Consider the following 16,927-nt stretch of genomic DNA (forward strand, 5'->3'; position numbering starts at 1 on the left):
GATGCATATCGACTATCGAAGTCACTTCTGTGTTGAAGTCAAAAGTCTTCAAGATGGCCACCTCAAGTAAACTGATGTTAGAATGGTAAAAACACAAAATGGCTATAAATCTGTATCAGAGTCTTCAAAATATCTCAAACGTTCACAGGTGTTCGCAATAAAATAAAATAAAATAAAAAACACAACGGTTGGCCACTCAAAACACACATCTTGCCAGTCTGACACTCGTAACGAGACTGCAACTAAATATCTACTTACTGATATTTTGTCATAGATTGTCCCTTTCACCAGCTTCTACCCGTGTTATAGTGTAGTTCAAGTTAAAAAAGTACAATAACCACTGATCTAGAACAGGGGTCTGCAACCTGCGGCTCTAGAGCCACATGCGGCTCTTTGGTTGCTCTGCAGTGGCTCTTTCAAGTTTTGACCAAAACTAACATAAAACTGAATTTTACTGGTTACACAAACAAAACATGACTAGTTCAAACAGTTTTCCTGTCATTTCTTTTGCAAATATGTGAACACTGGAGCAAGTACAAGAAGTAAAACAAGCTCACTTGAACTTGATGTTTTATTTCTTTATCTGCAGTGTTTAAGATTTTTTTTAAATATAAATTGTAAAAACAGATTTTTTTGCCCTTTCTTGACAAGAATCTGGTCTTTTACTTTAATAAACGTTAAAAATTATTAGATATTTTTTGCTTTATAATGTCACCCCTAGTGGCCACAAAAGCCCCCTCCAGTAAACCTTAAGTGGCCCACGGGCCACCAGTTGATAATCACAGTTGTAGCAGGTTGTTGCGGCTCCTGACACGTTTAAAATAGTGAATGAAGGCGTAAAAAATGGCTCTTTTGATCATAAAGGTTGCAGAAGCCCGATCTGGAAGATGTTATGATCTTCCAATGACAGCAAGAAAAGCTCTAACTTGATGCCGTTTAAGAGAAAGTTTTTTTTAACCGTTTAAAAAAGATATAAAAAAAAAATCGTAACCAGGATTTAAACCAGAAGTCAGAAACCAAGTATATCACTTGCCATTAATCATAAATGTTAGAGCAAAATTAGATTTTTCAATGTTACAAAAAACATCCATCCATTATCTTTTACCCGCTTATTCCATTTTGGGTCACGGGGGTCGCCGGTGCACATATCCAGCAATCATTGTGCGAGGGGCGGGGTACACCCTGGACGGGTCTCCAGTCCATCACAGGGACACATAGAGACACACGAGACAAACAACCATTCACTCTCTCACTCACACCTAGGGACAATATAGAGTTACCAATCAGACTAACATGCATGTTTTTGGTCTGTGGGAGGAAACCGGAGCACCCGGAGAAAACCCACGCATGCATGGAGAGAACATGCAAACTCCACCCAGAACGGCCCTCGGACCAGGATTTGAACCAGGAACCTGCGCGCTGAGAGGCAGCAGCTGTACCAGTTGCGCCACCGTGCTGCCTGTTACAAAAACCAGAAATGATTAAATGTAAGGTCCTGTTCAGAACGCTGATTTTAAGTTAAACGGATTTGAATTGAATTGTTTTTGCGGTGGTTCGCCCTTTCGTGTACACAACAATAGAACTTATTTCCTCTGAAACCAAATCGTGCGTGTGCACTTTGGGCAGCTGCTGTTAATAGTTTTTCAGTGTACGTGGAAGCAGTTGAACTGAACCAACAGTGGACAGTAGAGAGCTGTTTGTACCGCTCACTCTTTTCAATATGTAGGAGCAACCCAACCTCACCCTGGGTCCAAACTATGGCTCTTAGATTCAACATTTTAGATGCACCTGCTGACATGCTCAAGACTGCATGCACGCATCATTAAAACCAGGCATCAGGGTTGCCAGATATACAATAATTACCTTTTTTTTAATAAAAAGTTTTAAGGTCCCTCCTGTTCTGTGAACATGGTTGCCAATCACAGTACACGCCTCTGAGAAAGTGCACATCACTCAGCACATATGACTGTATTGCTCAAAATACGATAGTTCATTGCCTATCTGGCAACCACTTCCTGGCATGGAAACTACAGCAGATTCAATGAGCCAGTGATGTCAATGTAAAAGTGGTTTTCTTTTCCTTGTTGATTCTCCACAGTAAACACTGAAAGTACAACGTTTTCAGAGATTGTTCACGTGTAACCAGGGCCTAAGGCCTTACGGGGAAGAAACAGACAGAAGATGAAGTTATTGAGCTCAGATTCTCTTGATGTTGGAGTTTGTGTTGTGCAGCTGTGTGAGCATATTTCTGACTCAGAGCCTGTTTGTTACTGTAATTAGTCTTGGGACTGAACTATCCCAAATTTGCCACACCTTTCTCATGGAAAGGTGTGGCAAGAAACACAGCAATAAAAAGTTTAACAAACAGGATTGTAGAAAACGATTGCGATAGGGCAGATTTTGTTTTTATAGAAAAATGGGCTGGTTTCAGCACATCATAATAAACGCCAGAATCCACAAACATGAGTTGAATGACATTAAGGTGCCAAACCATGACCAAAGTATTAGTACTGTAACCTTTAAAACAAGCATCAAGAACAGGATTTGTTTATTTGAATGGAGTTATTTGAATAGTCGTACAACCTTTTCTGCACAACTTAATATGTACTTGTACAAGGGATAATCACCCAATATTCTCCAACATATTGGAGTCAAATGTACACACAAGAGCAAGGGTACTTTATGTAATGCACATGCCAGTATATCATTTACAACAAAGCTTACAGTTACAGGGGTATTTTATTGAACTCTTAAACAAATATCATATAAAGTTCAGGTCAAATGTGTAGATTCCCTAAAGCTATCTCACGAGGCCAACCTGTCTGAAACTAGTTGACACCTCACTGTTGAGAGAAAATACATAGATATCTCATTGTCCTGCTGAATTATGAGCAATTGTGTCCAAATAACCAGTGAGCTGTGTGGCGAGGTTTGGAAAGAACTACACATCAGCTTATTGTCACGTACACGAGCATTCGTGTTTTCAGTAAGAGGAGCAGGTATTAAAATCCAGCTCTAGCACTCTTTAGATGACTTACAGATGCCCACAAGTCAAATTACTGTTGCAGGATTATATAGTTGATGTCCTTTTTCAGAAAGTGATAACAAAAAGAGTTTCCGAAGATGCTAATTATTGTTCTAAGGCAAAAGACCGACACCTTCCAGGTCAGCACCACTGTGCAGATTCAATCCTTACTGAGCTAAAGTCACTAATGACAATCCTCCTCGTTCTCAATGGGAGTGCAATCACAGAGTTGTTAGTTGGACTGCTCTCATCCTGTTCATTCACACTGTAACAAGAACACTTATAAATACAACATAAAAGTCCAATTACATCACCATGACAACCAAAAGGCCAAGGCATAAGATACACTAAACAAAAATACAAATGCAACACTTGTTTTGTGCTCCCATTTTTCATGAGCTGAACTCAAAGATCCCAGACTTTTTCTCTCAAATACTGTTCATATATTTGTGTAAATCTCTGTTAGTGAACACTTCTCCTTCGCTGAAATAATCCATTCTCCTCACAGGTGTAGCATATCAAGATGCTGATTAGACCACATGATTATTGCACAGGCGTGCTTTGGGCTGACCACAATACAAGGCCACTCTAACGTGCAGTTTTATCACACAGCACAATGCTACAGATGTTTCAAGCTTTGAGGGAGCGTGCATGTGGCATGCTGACTGCAGGAATGTCCATCAGAGCCATTGCTCCTGAACTGAATGTTCATTTCTCTACCATAAGCCGTCTTTAAAGGTGTTTCAGAGAATTCGTAAGGACATCCAACAGGCCTCACAACCGCAGACCATGTGTAACCACACCAGCCAGGACCTCCATCAACAGCCAGCATCTTCACCTACAAGATCGTCTGACACTACCCCACCCAGACAGATGCTGCAACAATTAGTTTGCATAATGAAACAATTTTGACACCAACTGTCAGAAACCGTCTCAGGGAAGTTCATCAGCGTGTTCGTCGTCCTCATTGGGGTCTCCACCTGACTGCAGTTTGTTGTCGTAACCGACTTGAGTGCACAAATGCTCACATTCGATAGTGTATGGTACGTTGGAGAGATGTTCTCTTCATGGATGAATCCTGGATTTCACTGTACAGAGCAGAGGGCAGACTGTGAGTATGGTGCCGTGTGTGTGATGTGAACATTGTGGTGGCAATGGGGTTATGGTATGGGCGGGTGTATGTTATGGACAACGAACACAGGTGCATTTGATTGATGGCATTTTGAATGCACAAACATACCATGAAGAGATCCTGAGGTTCATTGTTGTGTCATTCATCTACGACCATCCCCTCATGTTGCAGCATGATAATGCACGACCCCATGTTGCAAGGATCTTTACACAATTTCTCAAAGCTGAAAACATCCCAGTTCTTGCACAGCCGGCATACTTACCAGACATGTCGCCGATTGAGCGTGTTATTAGGGACGCTCTGGATCGATGTATACAACAGCGTGTTCCAGTTCCTGACAATATCCAGGAACTTTGTACAGCCATTAAAGAGGAGTAGACCAACATTCCACAGGCCACAATCAACAACCTGATCTATTCTCTGCGAAGGAGATGTGTTGCACTGCGTGAGGCCAATGGTGGTCACACCAGATACTGACTGGTTTTCTGACCCTGTTTGAGAACATATGAGAGAAAAAGGCCTATTGTGTACACAGAAAAAGTCTAAAATCATTGAGTTCAGCTCACGAAAAATGAGAACAAAAAGAGTTGCTATTATATTTTTGTTCAGTAAATCTATGTTCAGTAAAGCATTTATATAAAAGGGGAGTTACCTCTAAAATAAATATAAATTAGGGGTGCACCGATTGCAGTTTTCTGGCCGATAACAGATTTCTAAAAAGTCTGACATGCCGATTCCGATTTTGGCCGATACAGATTTTGTTTTATAAGCGACACTGTCAGGTGTTATAACGTCACAATGCACCTTCAATTTTCCAGTATTTTTTTTATTGAAAAGCATACCCTTGAATGATATCCTAGAAACAATACAAACTTGTTTTAACTGTTTTAATGAGGTAGTGCTCTGAAATATAAATGAAGTTCAGACAATTGTTGTTAAAACAAACCAAAAAAAAAAAAAGAGGTAAAATCGGTTTCTCACGCAAGTATCGTCCAATTTCTCAAAATTAAGGAAATCGGGGCCGATAAATCGACCACCCCTAATATAAATTATGTCTTTGTATTTAAATGCAACTACAGTAGCCCTATGACATGATCTAATGTTAAACTGACAATAATAATGTCAAAATTTGCTTAAAAACGTTATTAAATAACATTTGAAACGATTAAAGTGCTAACACTTTAGATAAAAGCTCTTAGTTGATGTTGATCAACTCTAGATTTACTGTTATTTAAACTAGATTTGGCAGAAAGACAGAGACAAATATGGCCAAAAATTACAACAGCTGAAATTGTATATTGAAAACATCCACCCAAACAACTCAAGGCGAGTAAGCGAGGCAGTAACCCAGCAGCTCTGAGCCTTCAGGCCTCAGTGATACAACATTAGTGTGGTCGTCAAAAGGGACTTTGGCATTCATGCAGAGAAATATTTCCTCTTGCTTTCTCTACAAGGCATCCTGCCGCACCAGTTGCAGCAGTGCTGGATAATACTTGTCTGTCTGTCTCCATTCATGGCATATTAATACTGTTCCTATGTTTTCACCGGGAGGGGGTCTGAGGCAGCAGGGATACCGTGAATGCTTCTCTTCACTGCAGACTGAAGTACGCCTTACTCAGGGCCGCTAGGACTCTTGCTCTGAATCAGACCACAGATTATACTTCCCCAGTGCCACATACAACAGCCACAATCCTCTGGACTTCCTTTTCTGAGGGATACTACTCCCTGCTGGTGTGGTTTGTGTTCCCGTTAGCTTCATTCATAAGCTGGTGAGTTGATAAAAAGATGAAGCATGGGGATTACTATGGCTAATTACAAGGACGAGAGTGACCGCTGTCTCTGTTATTAAGCCTGTAATGATGATTCTGGTCCATCAGGCTGAGAGGATCAAGAAAAATCACTTGTTTTAATGAGTGAAAGTGGTGAGTCAGGGAAGCTGTGCTCTGTGCGGTGTGGAGTTTTCTCACAGAGGATGCCAGGGGCCTCCTTTCCCACATTGGACACAGAGAGGATCTGAAGGCGCAAACCAAGGCCTCTCCACAAAAGCCACTGTGACCTTCAAGTGTGGTTTGGAGCCAAAAAGACAGCTCAAGGGCCACAATGAAACTTGATTCACTATCTCTTCCACCCCTTGAAACTTAAGCACCATAACTGATTCCTGGATGAAGCATGCAGCTACGACTGGACATTCAGCCACAATACGCTTCTTGAAACGAACAAAATGTGATTTTAATCAGAAATCACAAAGCTATAGAAGCTGTCAACTTTAGATTTTGGATCCTGAGCATTTACTCTGTAAAGGAGGATGATGTTGCACAATTTTCTGCTACTTTTACTGTCCAATGAATTCAAGTTATGCCATGATTACACTGAAAAGGGACACTCAGAGTTTGTCAAACTAAAACGGCTTGTTAGAACATCCTGTCAACACTTGTACTTAGTAGGAAAAATGTGTTCTTATTTCAAGCAGCAACACAACACTATACAAATATAAAGTGTTTAGGTACAGGCAGGTGTAATGTCAATTTAATTTATTTAGCAGTGCACAGGGCAAAAAACTAATAAATATATAATAAAAATAACAACAACAACAGAGCCAATTGTAATTCAGCCGTCATAAATAAAATCACTTCACACCAAATAATTTTTATTATGACTCATGAAGGCTGCACAGAAGATGTTGGAGTCAGTCTCCCCACCATCACAGACGTCTACACCTCCAGATGCAGGAAGAGGGCCACCTGCATCATGAAAGACCCCACTCACCCAGCACACACACTTTTTGCCCCATTCCCCTCAGGCAGGAGGTTGAGGAGCATTAAGTGTAGAACCACTAGACTGAGGAACAGCTTCTACCCTGAGGCTGTTAGACTCATGAATCTCTAGTGAGGATTATCACTGTGAAAAAAAAAAAAATCACTAACGCCACTTGGTTGTTGATATGTGCTGCTGACTATCCATGATGCTGATCTCATGCTGCTGATTATTTCATGTTGCTGTGTTCATTCGTCCTCATCTGCTCACACAGACTCATGTTCGTGCTGCTGTTTGGCATATTGTTTTGTACTATTGGTGCTTAGTGTATTCTTAGTTTAGTGTGTTTCTTAGTTCATGTGTTGGATCTTATTACTGTTTTTCTTTACAATTTGTGCCTCATGTGCCACATGTGATGTGAATGACAATAAAGAACCTTGAATCCCAATACAAACAGGTTTACATTCAAATCCAACCATGTAAAGTCCAGTTCTGAAGTGGGAGATGCTCTGAATCCTCAAACAAAGCCACTGAACCAGTCAGGTAGTGGGAGGAGCCATTTTTTAAAGTCTATACATTTTATAATCCATCTAGAGTTTGCAGTGTAATGTCACTGAGTCCAAACTTTTACTTCTGGCCACAAATACACATTTTAAAAATTTGAGTTTTCTCATAATCTTGTGACTTTACCAAGGATCCTACTTTTTTACAAGGTATAAGCAAAAATAACTTGTTTGAAATTTGTTGGCCAAGTACGAGCAAAGAAATAATATTGACAGTAATCATAAAAAGATAAATCACGAGTCTGGTTTTGTAGAACATCACACACGTGCACACACACTCTACAACCATTTGATGTGCTGTGTTTTAAACATAAACTGAAGTTAAACTGTTTTAAATCACATAATCTTGTTCTTTTTTTGTCAGACAACGCAGCGACTGAAAACTAATCACCAGGAGTCAAATTATTGCTGCAGACATGATAAGAACAAAACGCTAAAGGGGCTTGGTTGCATTTTTTTCAGCTGTTAAAAAACAAAACTCACTTCCTGGAGATTTTAGAACATGATAATTTATATATTTAAATCATCGTGTTTACCCTCAAGTTACTTTTGGCTATTTATAAATCACTAATTGAGCCGGCCGTGTCCTGCAACAGTCTGAGCTTTCATAAATGAAGTGAGCATAATGAAAACACAGGAGCATTACTTAGTGGAGTTAATGCAAAGCTCTACACATACACTGTACGTCAGGAATCTCTCAATACGAGCGCTATGTCTTACAGGGGAGCTGTGCTGCAGTCGTTCTGGTTCTGAGACCAGGGGAACCTAAAATGACGGTTTAGATATCAGACGTGACCGTCCCACTTTATTTGTCCCCTCCTCTTCCTCCAAAAGATAAGATTTAACAAGACAAGCAGAGGTTCCTCGAACAGTTCGAGTGCTCCAAAATATAATTTTCCCTCACTATTAGAAAGCTCGCACGTCACTGGGCTGCGACGGCTTGTGACTAGTCGAAAATAATCAAATTCTTCTGATTGGCATTCAAGAGGGAGTCTCTAAAATGTCTCGACGCATTTAAGGGATTCTCACCGCCCTTCTGTGAGTCACAGCTGTGCTTAACATCTGCATGGGGTATTAACGGTAAAAACATCCCGATAGGTGAATGTTCCTACTTTTTTACTTGGATGTCTCTACTTTTGACAGGAAACATCCATGACTACAGCCCTGAACATTCAGGTCTAAACACGACTACACCTTCTTCTTCTTCTTCTTCAGGGGTCTCCACAGCGAGTCATCCTCCTCCATCTCACTCCGTCCTCTGCATCCTCTGTCCTCACTCCAACTACCTCCATGTCCTCTCTAACTGCATCCATACGTCTCCTCTTTTGTCTTTTTTCCCAAGCAGAACCTCAACATCTTCATTTCTGCTACTTCCAGTTCTGTCTCCTGTCTTTCTGTCCATGTCTCTGTCTCCAGATCATACAACAGCTGGTCTCACCACTGTCTTGTAAACTTTTCCTTTGACATTTGCTGACACCCTTTAGTCTCAAATCACTCCTGAATCTTTTCTCCATCCTGCCTGGACTCTCTTTTTCACTTCTTTACCACACTCCCCCTTTTCCTGGACAGTGCTTGAAGTTCCTCTGCTCCTTGTAGCCTCACTGTTCCACCGGCCTCCCTCTCATTCACACACATGTACTCGGTCTTACTACGGATGACTTTCATTCCTCTTCTTTCAAGTGCATACCTCCACCTCTCCAAGTTCTCTTCCACCTATTCTCACCACAGATCACAATGTCATCTGCAAACATCAAAATCTAAACACTACACCAGTGATAATAAATATAGATCTTAATTTGCTTATCTTCAGCTCTCAAGTGTACTCCAGCAGCTTAAATCTTGAATGTGGGGTGGGCTGCCAAGGTGAGCACAGAGCAAGTCAAGAAGAGTACAATGTGGCTGAAGGTGGGCAACAAAATAATGTGAATGGCCTAGAACACTTTTCTAAGCTGTGATTTTCAAAAACTGCAGAAAAAAAAAATCATAAACTTCAACTTAATTTAAAAACTAGAGAATTTGCATTTTCAGCAAAAATGCAGTGTGAATGCTTAGTCCCGAACAATATGCTAAAAAACAGCTGAAATTAGCTAAATAAACATTCTGAAGTGTAGCTGAAATGGAAGAGCAAGCTTAAAATAGCAGAAGAAGCAGAAAGAACACATATTTGCTGAATCAGATTTAAATAAGCAGACATGAAAACAAAAATTAGGAAATTAGCTAAAAAAGACTGAAATTAGCAAGAAAAACAGCTGACAAGTAGCTGAAAAGGCAAAACAAAGCCTAAACTACCAGAAGGAAGTGGAAAGAACTGAAATTAGCTAAAAAATGTGGAATTTGTTAAAGATTTGCATCAAAAGAGCTGAACAGTAGCTGAAAGAGCAGAAAGCTGAAAAACGCTGAAAGGAGCATAACAAGCTGAGATTAGCAGAAAGAAGTTAATTAGGTTGAAAGTAACAGAAATTAACATGAAAAACTTGAATTTATCTGAAAACCGCTGAAATTAACTAAAACATGCTAAAAAGGTAGCTGAAAATGTAGAACAAGCTTAAATTAGCAGAAGCAGAAAGAACACATTTGCCCATTTGAATGAAAGAAGCAGAAATGAGCACAAGTGGAAATTATCTGAAAAATAAAAAAAACTAAATTAGTAACAACAACAAAAAAAACAGCTGAAAAATAGCTTAAAAAAGCAGAAAGAAGCTTAAATTACCAGAAGGCGGTGGGGAGCAATTTTTTGCTGAATTTGGCTGAAAAAAAGTTGAAATGAGTGCAAAAAATGTGGAATTAGCTGAAAGTTTTAAAATTAGCATAAAATCAGCCAAATAGTAGCTGAAATAACAGAAAAAAAAAAAGAAAATTACACAAATAAGCTGAAAGAGGCATAACAAGCTGAAATTAGCAGAAAGAAGTTAGAAGAACAAAACAGCTGAAAAACAGCTGAAAATAGCTGAAGATTGTTTAAATTTGCACAAGGAAGCTGAAAGAAGCTGAAGCAGAACAAAATGTGAAAGGAGCAGTAAAAGGTTGTAAACACAGCTAAAGATTTGAAGGATGTAAAATGAGCTCAATTCATTTCCCATGAGGAAAAAAAAAAAGTCAGAAAAGGCTAAATATTTTTAAAAAGCTAAAGTCGCACCAATACCAAGCCATGGCACCCTTCTCCTGAAAGAGCTGAACGTTTTGATTTATGATTTGTTGAAATAGCTTAAAAATTACGGAACGAGAAATATGCTGAAAAACGTACCGAAGAAAAACGGATCACAACAAGAGTGTGAACGCTTCATGAGCGTTCACACAATAATCCCGTTGTTGCACATTCCTCGTGGTTTTGAGAGGGACCAACACGGATCCTCCCAGATCATAAGGATGTGCAGCAACAGTTTAGTCAATAATTTGTAGGGATTACATAATTCCCATCCTGTAACAGAAGGCCTGATCAGAGCTGAATGACGCTGCAAGATCCCTTTTCTACTCAGCCAAAATATTTGCTTTGATTCTTGTAAAAGCGAGAACGCGTGCTCGTTTGCGGGAACGTGAAATAAATCCTTGGTCATCGTTTACACCTAGCTGTGTTCATCCTCTCAGAGGCTCAGTTACATGTTCTCCTCAGTGCAAAAACACACTGGCCTGCAGGTGGAAACAAAAATACAGCTCCAGCCCCACCCACTGAGCCAGCTCGTAATATTGTGCCAGGGCCCGGAAATCTTGAAATTTCACAACACAAGGTAACGCATTGACGAAAACTCGTTTGCAACTTTTCCACCAGACAATTTAAAGTCGCGCTTATTTTTAGAAACTAGGACAGCCGTGAAAAGCAAGGTGTGAAGATCACTTCAGCTCCTCTGCTAGGACCTTTTCTTTTTCGTTTCCAAGACAGAGAGAACTTGGGTTTTCCTAAAATAGCTAGTAGAAGACAGAGGCAGATGATAACAGCTCTGCTTCTCTCCGTCATACAATCAAAGTGTTGGTTTTCGTGCCTCTGAGCTACACGGCTCACTTTTAATGAGACGGTGCGGCTTTTAACGTTTCGTGACGGCAGGACGTGGACGTGTTCAGAACCGGTTGAGAAGAGGTCACAGGATGGACGCTGGAGTTTAGTTTTTGGACATGACCTCGGTGAGGCTGACGTGAACACGCTCGCAGAGCCAGGAATGGTGTGTGTGTGTGTGTGTGAGCTGCAGCTCGCTGAATCAAACCAGATGTTGGAGGAGTTGAGCTCCAGGCAGCAGATATGACAGACCAGGCTTTGGGATGGCCTCCTGAGAACGACGACGCTCTGATCTGCTTTCACTTTGGAGCGATTTTTCTGGTGCGACCGCTCCTTTAGTCGTTTCAATAAAACTCAGTGTTTCAAAGTCAAGCTAAATATCTCACGAACTGCTGAACAAACTTGACTAAAGTGTTCATTAGCTGTACATATGAACTTTGAAAGTCAACCGAAATCAAGACGGCCACGCAATAAAGTCCATACCTTGGTCAGTTTTATAGAAAGAGCTCAAATTTGGTGAGGTAGTAGCTGAGAGTCATCCTTAAACACCTCGAGGGCGTCATACTGCGCTACATTTCTGCTATCAGCTATTATCGTTTGTCTGTTGGCGAAGTATGTCGCGATCCACTGGAAACGTTTTCACGAAACTCTCAGAAAGTAACCACGTACAAGCGACTAACTTCTGGTCAAGATGGCTGCCACAACTAACCGACTGTAGCCGACACAAAAAACGTCTGTAGCTCAGTCCGTTTTACAGACGTGGAGCTAAAGTTCGGCGTGGTAGTCGCTGAGAGTCGTCCTCAACACGCACTTCCAAGATCTCCGGAGGTCTTGGATCCAAAATGGCCACAGCTCCCCTCACCACAGGATGATCTCGGTTGAAGACTCTTGGGAAGTGAGTAAGGAACGCTGGGTTTGAACTTGATGAAACTAATTTCAGAGCGTGCGCAGGATTTGTTCAGTTCCACCCAGAGAGAATTTAAAATCAGACCATTGGGAGAAGAAGAAGAAGAAGAAGCCAGCAGCTGCTGTGATTTAACAAAGGATACATGTTAATGTTAGGACGACCTAATTCATGATGAAGACCCCCCCCCCCCCCCTGGACGTGTATTAACAAAGCACTGAATACAGTATACTTTCCAGTCAGGCAGTCCAGAGGACCCCCCCTCCTCCTCCTCTTTGTTCCAGAGCCAGCACAACAAACCCCCTTTTTAAATGTACTCATCTCGACCCCCCCTTCAGGAGAGCCCCCTCCCTCCCTGCCTCCCAGCCACTTCCCAAATGTTCAAGGTTCCGTCTATTAAAGTTAGCCCCGCTTCTTCCGCAGTTATAAACGGAGCTGTGTGCGGCTGAATGGGGGGGCCAGGGGGAGGGGGGGGGGACATGCTTGTACACACAGCGACATTGTAACAAGTGGGATCATTCAGCTTTTTGCGCAACATTAAAAAAAAAAAAAAAAACGCACGACAAAACTCACCACAACTCCTGTAGCGCCCGGAGGAAGCCCGTGGAAACCAAGCAGAGATTTATCCGCCTTTTTTTTTTTTTGTTATCTCCCTCCCCTCTTCCACGTTTTTCAACCCCGGCCCCTCAGTCTCCACACCCCAGGAACTAAGAGCGGGGTAGGGGTGGGGGGGAACTGCTGGGTGATAGCGGAGGAAGAGGGAAGCACAAGCTGGGACGCACCGCTGCCAACACTTCGCCGATTGTTTCCTCTTCTGCCTAATCCAGAAAAAACAAGGCGCCCCTCCAGTCCACGGTCTCCTCCGAGGGCTCCTGGTCGGATGGTGAACCCCACAGTTTATCCGCTGTATCCGGGCGCGTCGGCTCGCTCTCCTAGTCCGCCATGTTGTGTGTCTGTCTGCAATAGGAAGAATGGGAAGCAGCAGAAAAATTCCCAGGCCAGGCCCCGTCTGCCTCCATTCTGTTTCTGCGTGGCCGACAGCGACCCCTGCTGGCAGCGCCGAGCACTACACTCCCAGCTCTGCGGCTGAGCACAGCCACAGGAAAAGGGTTGTAAACTCAATCATCAAATCATGTCATCTGGACCAGTTTCTTTAAATGAGAAACGCTTCGTCCCCCATCCAGAGGACTTCATCAGTCTACGGCCTGCCAACCAGATCTGTCCCATTAGGTAGCCTTCACTGCTGTTTCAAGCCAACCTCCTGTTGGAATCTCAAAAGTAGGCTTTTGTTTTAACGCATGCAAAACACACCCATCGAAAACAATCAATCGTGTACAACAATCAAATGTTTTAGGCCAGATGGCCAACTTGCTACTCACAGAAACAGCCTGAGGACAACCAAGGCCAAAATGGTTCTGAAAAAGGTTTGTAAACTCAGTCATCATCAGCATAAAAGGTTAAATCGTGTCATCTGGACAAGTTTCTTTACAGAGCCACTGAAAGAATTTGGAGTTTGTTTTTAGTATTTTACAAATCTGGATAAGTGTGGGAGAAAATTGAACGTAGCATTGACAAATATGTGTTTGCAGACCATATATTCCCTATTTTATTTACAGAATAAAATAATAACAAAAGGGCTGTGTCACAGTGGTGAATTTAGCCTCTTTTTGCTCAAGCACCCCTAAATTTTAACTCAGCACCCCAGAAAAATTAAACTACCATTAGAATTTTATAAGGAAACTCAGTTTTCAAACTATAGATTCACTAAAATATGGAATAAATATGGATTAAATGATGACACTCAAAAGGGCCAGTAAATTCAGATTTTTTTTTAATCCCCAACACCACCTGTCAATCAACCCTGTAGACTTGTCAGCAACTGACCAATCAGCCACCTCAATTAGTCCCGAAGTGAAACACCCCTTACCTGCAGGAGCTCCACCCCTTTTTCTCTGACAACATTGTCAGGGTTTTGCTTTACGACACTTTACGGTCAGAGGGATTACATGAAAAATCATAAGAAAAATGATTAAACGTTGTTAGTGGGGAGCATGTAATTCAGACAGTGTTACCCTGAGCGTTAAGAGTGGAATACAGTTTATTACATTTCACAAACTAAATAAAGTTTGGAAAGACTTCGGGGCGGTGTTACTTATGTACTTATTTAAGCGTTTACTAATGTAGGTAAATGTAATGTTTAACAGTCTGTTAAAATACACCAGTATGCAGGAAATGCATCTACATTATTCAAAATTTTCTGGGGGAGGACCCCTTGAGCCCCCCAACAATGTGTGTCCCCCACATTACAAATGCTTCTGACGCCAATGGCCAGTGTTGTTCAAGCCAAGAGCCATTGTCAGCACTGGGGCTGAGCATCCCAAGGGTCAGACTCTAGAATTGGCCCTGCTGTGTCATCACAATTATTCAAATAAATCACAGATTATATTCCAGTAGCATGCACTCATTTTCAATGTTAATGTTTGGTCAATCCAACACTTGCGGGTCTTTATCGTCACATCTTTCTGAAGAGAAAGCAAGGAAATCTCAATATTCAACAGCATATAGCACATTAAAAAAACAACAACACATGGTGCAGCTCTAAACTACGTTAAAAAAAAATGTAATTACGGTACGCAACTTAAAACGTATAAGGCACTGGTGAAGATTCTCATCCAGGACATGGTAAATCCAAAAACAAAGTTTAAAAACAAAACAACTGGACTTTATTTTGTAGCTGAAAATATTTCGCTTCTCGTCCAAGGAGCTTTCTCAGTTCAAAGAATGGAGAATGCGGAGTTTGATTTTTTAAATATTTTCCTTTAAACCTTTATTTACAAGTTAGTCCCATTGAGCCTCGGGGACTCATTTACAAAAGAGACCTGAAAGTCCTGATTTATAAGATGAGGTGTTCTTCAAGCTAGATTCACATGCAGATTGCCCTCTCACTACTCACAACAGAGGTTCGTTAGGGTCTTTGTTAGTCTGACTCATAGCTGGGCGCATGATTGAAGCTGCATTATAGGTTTTTGACAGTTGATCTGAGGCCTCCTCCTCTGTTTAAAGATGGTTTCTCTCTTTTTACATAAACGGCTTCCTTCACCTCCCCCCTCTCAAACCATCCGTCTTCTCGATCCAAAATGTGAACATTTTGCTCCTCAAATGAGTGTCCCTTATTTTTGAGGTGTAGGTGAACCGCTGAGTCTTGTGCTGAGGAGGTGGCTCTCCTGTGTTGAGCCTGTGAAGAAGCTGTTTGGTTTCTCTAATGTAGAGATCTGGACATGCTGCAGTTCAGTGTGAATTAAACGTGTAATGTTTCACGTGGCTGCAAAGAAAAATGGAACTACCAAGATGCTCTCACTAGCAGCACCTAGCTAAGTAAAAAAAAACAAACATGTAATTTACGTTTAGATTATTTATAACCAGTGTACATACTTAACTTTTTAGTCTGAAGTTGCTACTGGTTTTTAATTTACTCTGAAATTAAACTAATTCAAAGAAAAACAATATTTCATTGAAGACTTGAACCCTGTGATTAAAACTACAAACTTACAGGAAAAGCACATTTTAGAAATTTGTTTTTCCCTTCAAGGTTGTTCCCGCTATTCGTTGTGATTTATATGTTGTTGTTTTTTTTTATTAGGATGAATCTGAATATAAAAGCTAAAAACATTTATTTTTTTAATTGCACATTGAAACAATAGTTTTGGAAAAGTACAGACTTTGAAAAATGCCAACCTGCAGTTTTCACACACATCTGGTCGTGTTTGAGCAATTTCAAATGATTTCTTTTGGTATTTCTTAGTGCTTAATTCCAAATATTTCTAAATGTTTTGGCACAATTAAATGGTGGCGCGGCCACTAAAAAGTAAAAACCAATGTCATGTTGTGTACCGACGCACACAGTTTGTTCTTACGTATTTTAAGCTCTCGGCCCTCTGAGCAACAAGCCTGTAGACGATGAAGGGTAAAAAATAAAGACCAATACAACGTCAACACTCAATGTTTACATCAAATATTGTTAATTTATTCTGGATGAGTTTATTGAGAAATAAATTATTGTCAACTAAAAAAAAAAATTAAATGAGAACGTGAATATGGTATTATTAGGAAATGTCCACTTAATTTCTGCACCCATTGTCACAATGATGGCTGCTGGAAGTTCTTGTCTTTTTGGCGAGATTAAAAAAAATAATTCGGATATTAAACGTAACATCTTCAGGTCTTTAAAAGTTGAAATGTTAATTTTCCAAGATATGAATTCAGCTCGCTAAGATTTTACAGCTTGTCGGCACTTGTTAAATATTTGAACAGGTGGTGACATGAACACAAGTTTTTAAACATGAATGCTTTGACCTACAGATTTATCACCGTTATCGCTGTAAACCAGAGTAGAAGACGTCAGCAGCTCAAACTTTTGATTCCCGTTTGTGCTCAGTCACAGATCACTTCTATGATCGCCTCACATTTTGTAGCTTGTATTCCACGTGCACGTGAGCGGAGTCGTGAAGAGCCCACCAGCAGCCATGATTGTTTAATAACACTAAATACTGCATCGGTCTTC

General features: G+C 40.9%; 1 protein-coding gene across 1 annotated transcript in view; it reads right to left on the bottom strand.

Annotated features, from left to right (window-relative positions):
• Window positions 1–13,330, bottom strand: part of ptpra (protein tyrosine phosphatase receptor type A) — a 37,747-nt gene extending 24,417 nt beyond the window's left edge. Inside the window, exon 1 of the mRNA XM_037678614.1 lies at window positions 12,940–13,330. The gene's annotated coding sequence lies outside the window, so the exon portion shown is untranslated. The remainder of the gene's footprint in view (window positions 1–12,939) is intronic.
• Window positions 13,331–16,927: the final 3,597 nt, after the last annotated feature.

The sequence above is a fragment of the Nematolebias whitei genome, chromosome 7, assembly GCF_014905685.2.
Source record: "Nematolebias whitei isolate Nwh7 chromosome 7, NemWhi1, whole genome shotgun sequence".
NCBI classification, from domain to species: Eukaryota; Metazoa; Chordata; class Actinopteri; order Cyprinodontiformes; family Rivulidae; genus Nematolebias; species Nematolebias whitei.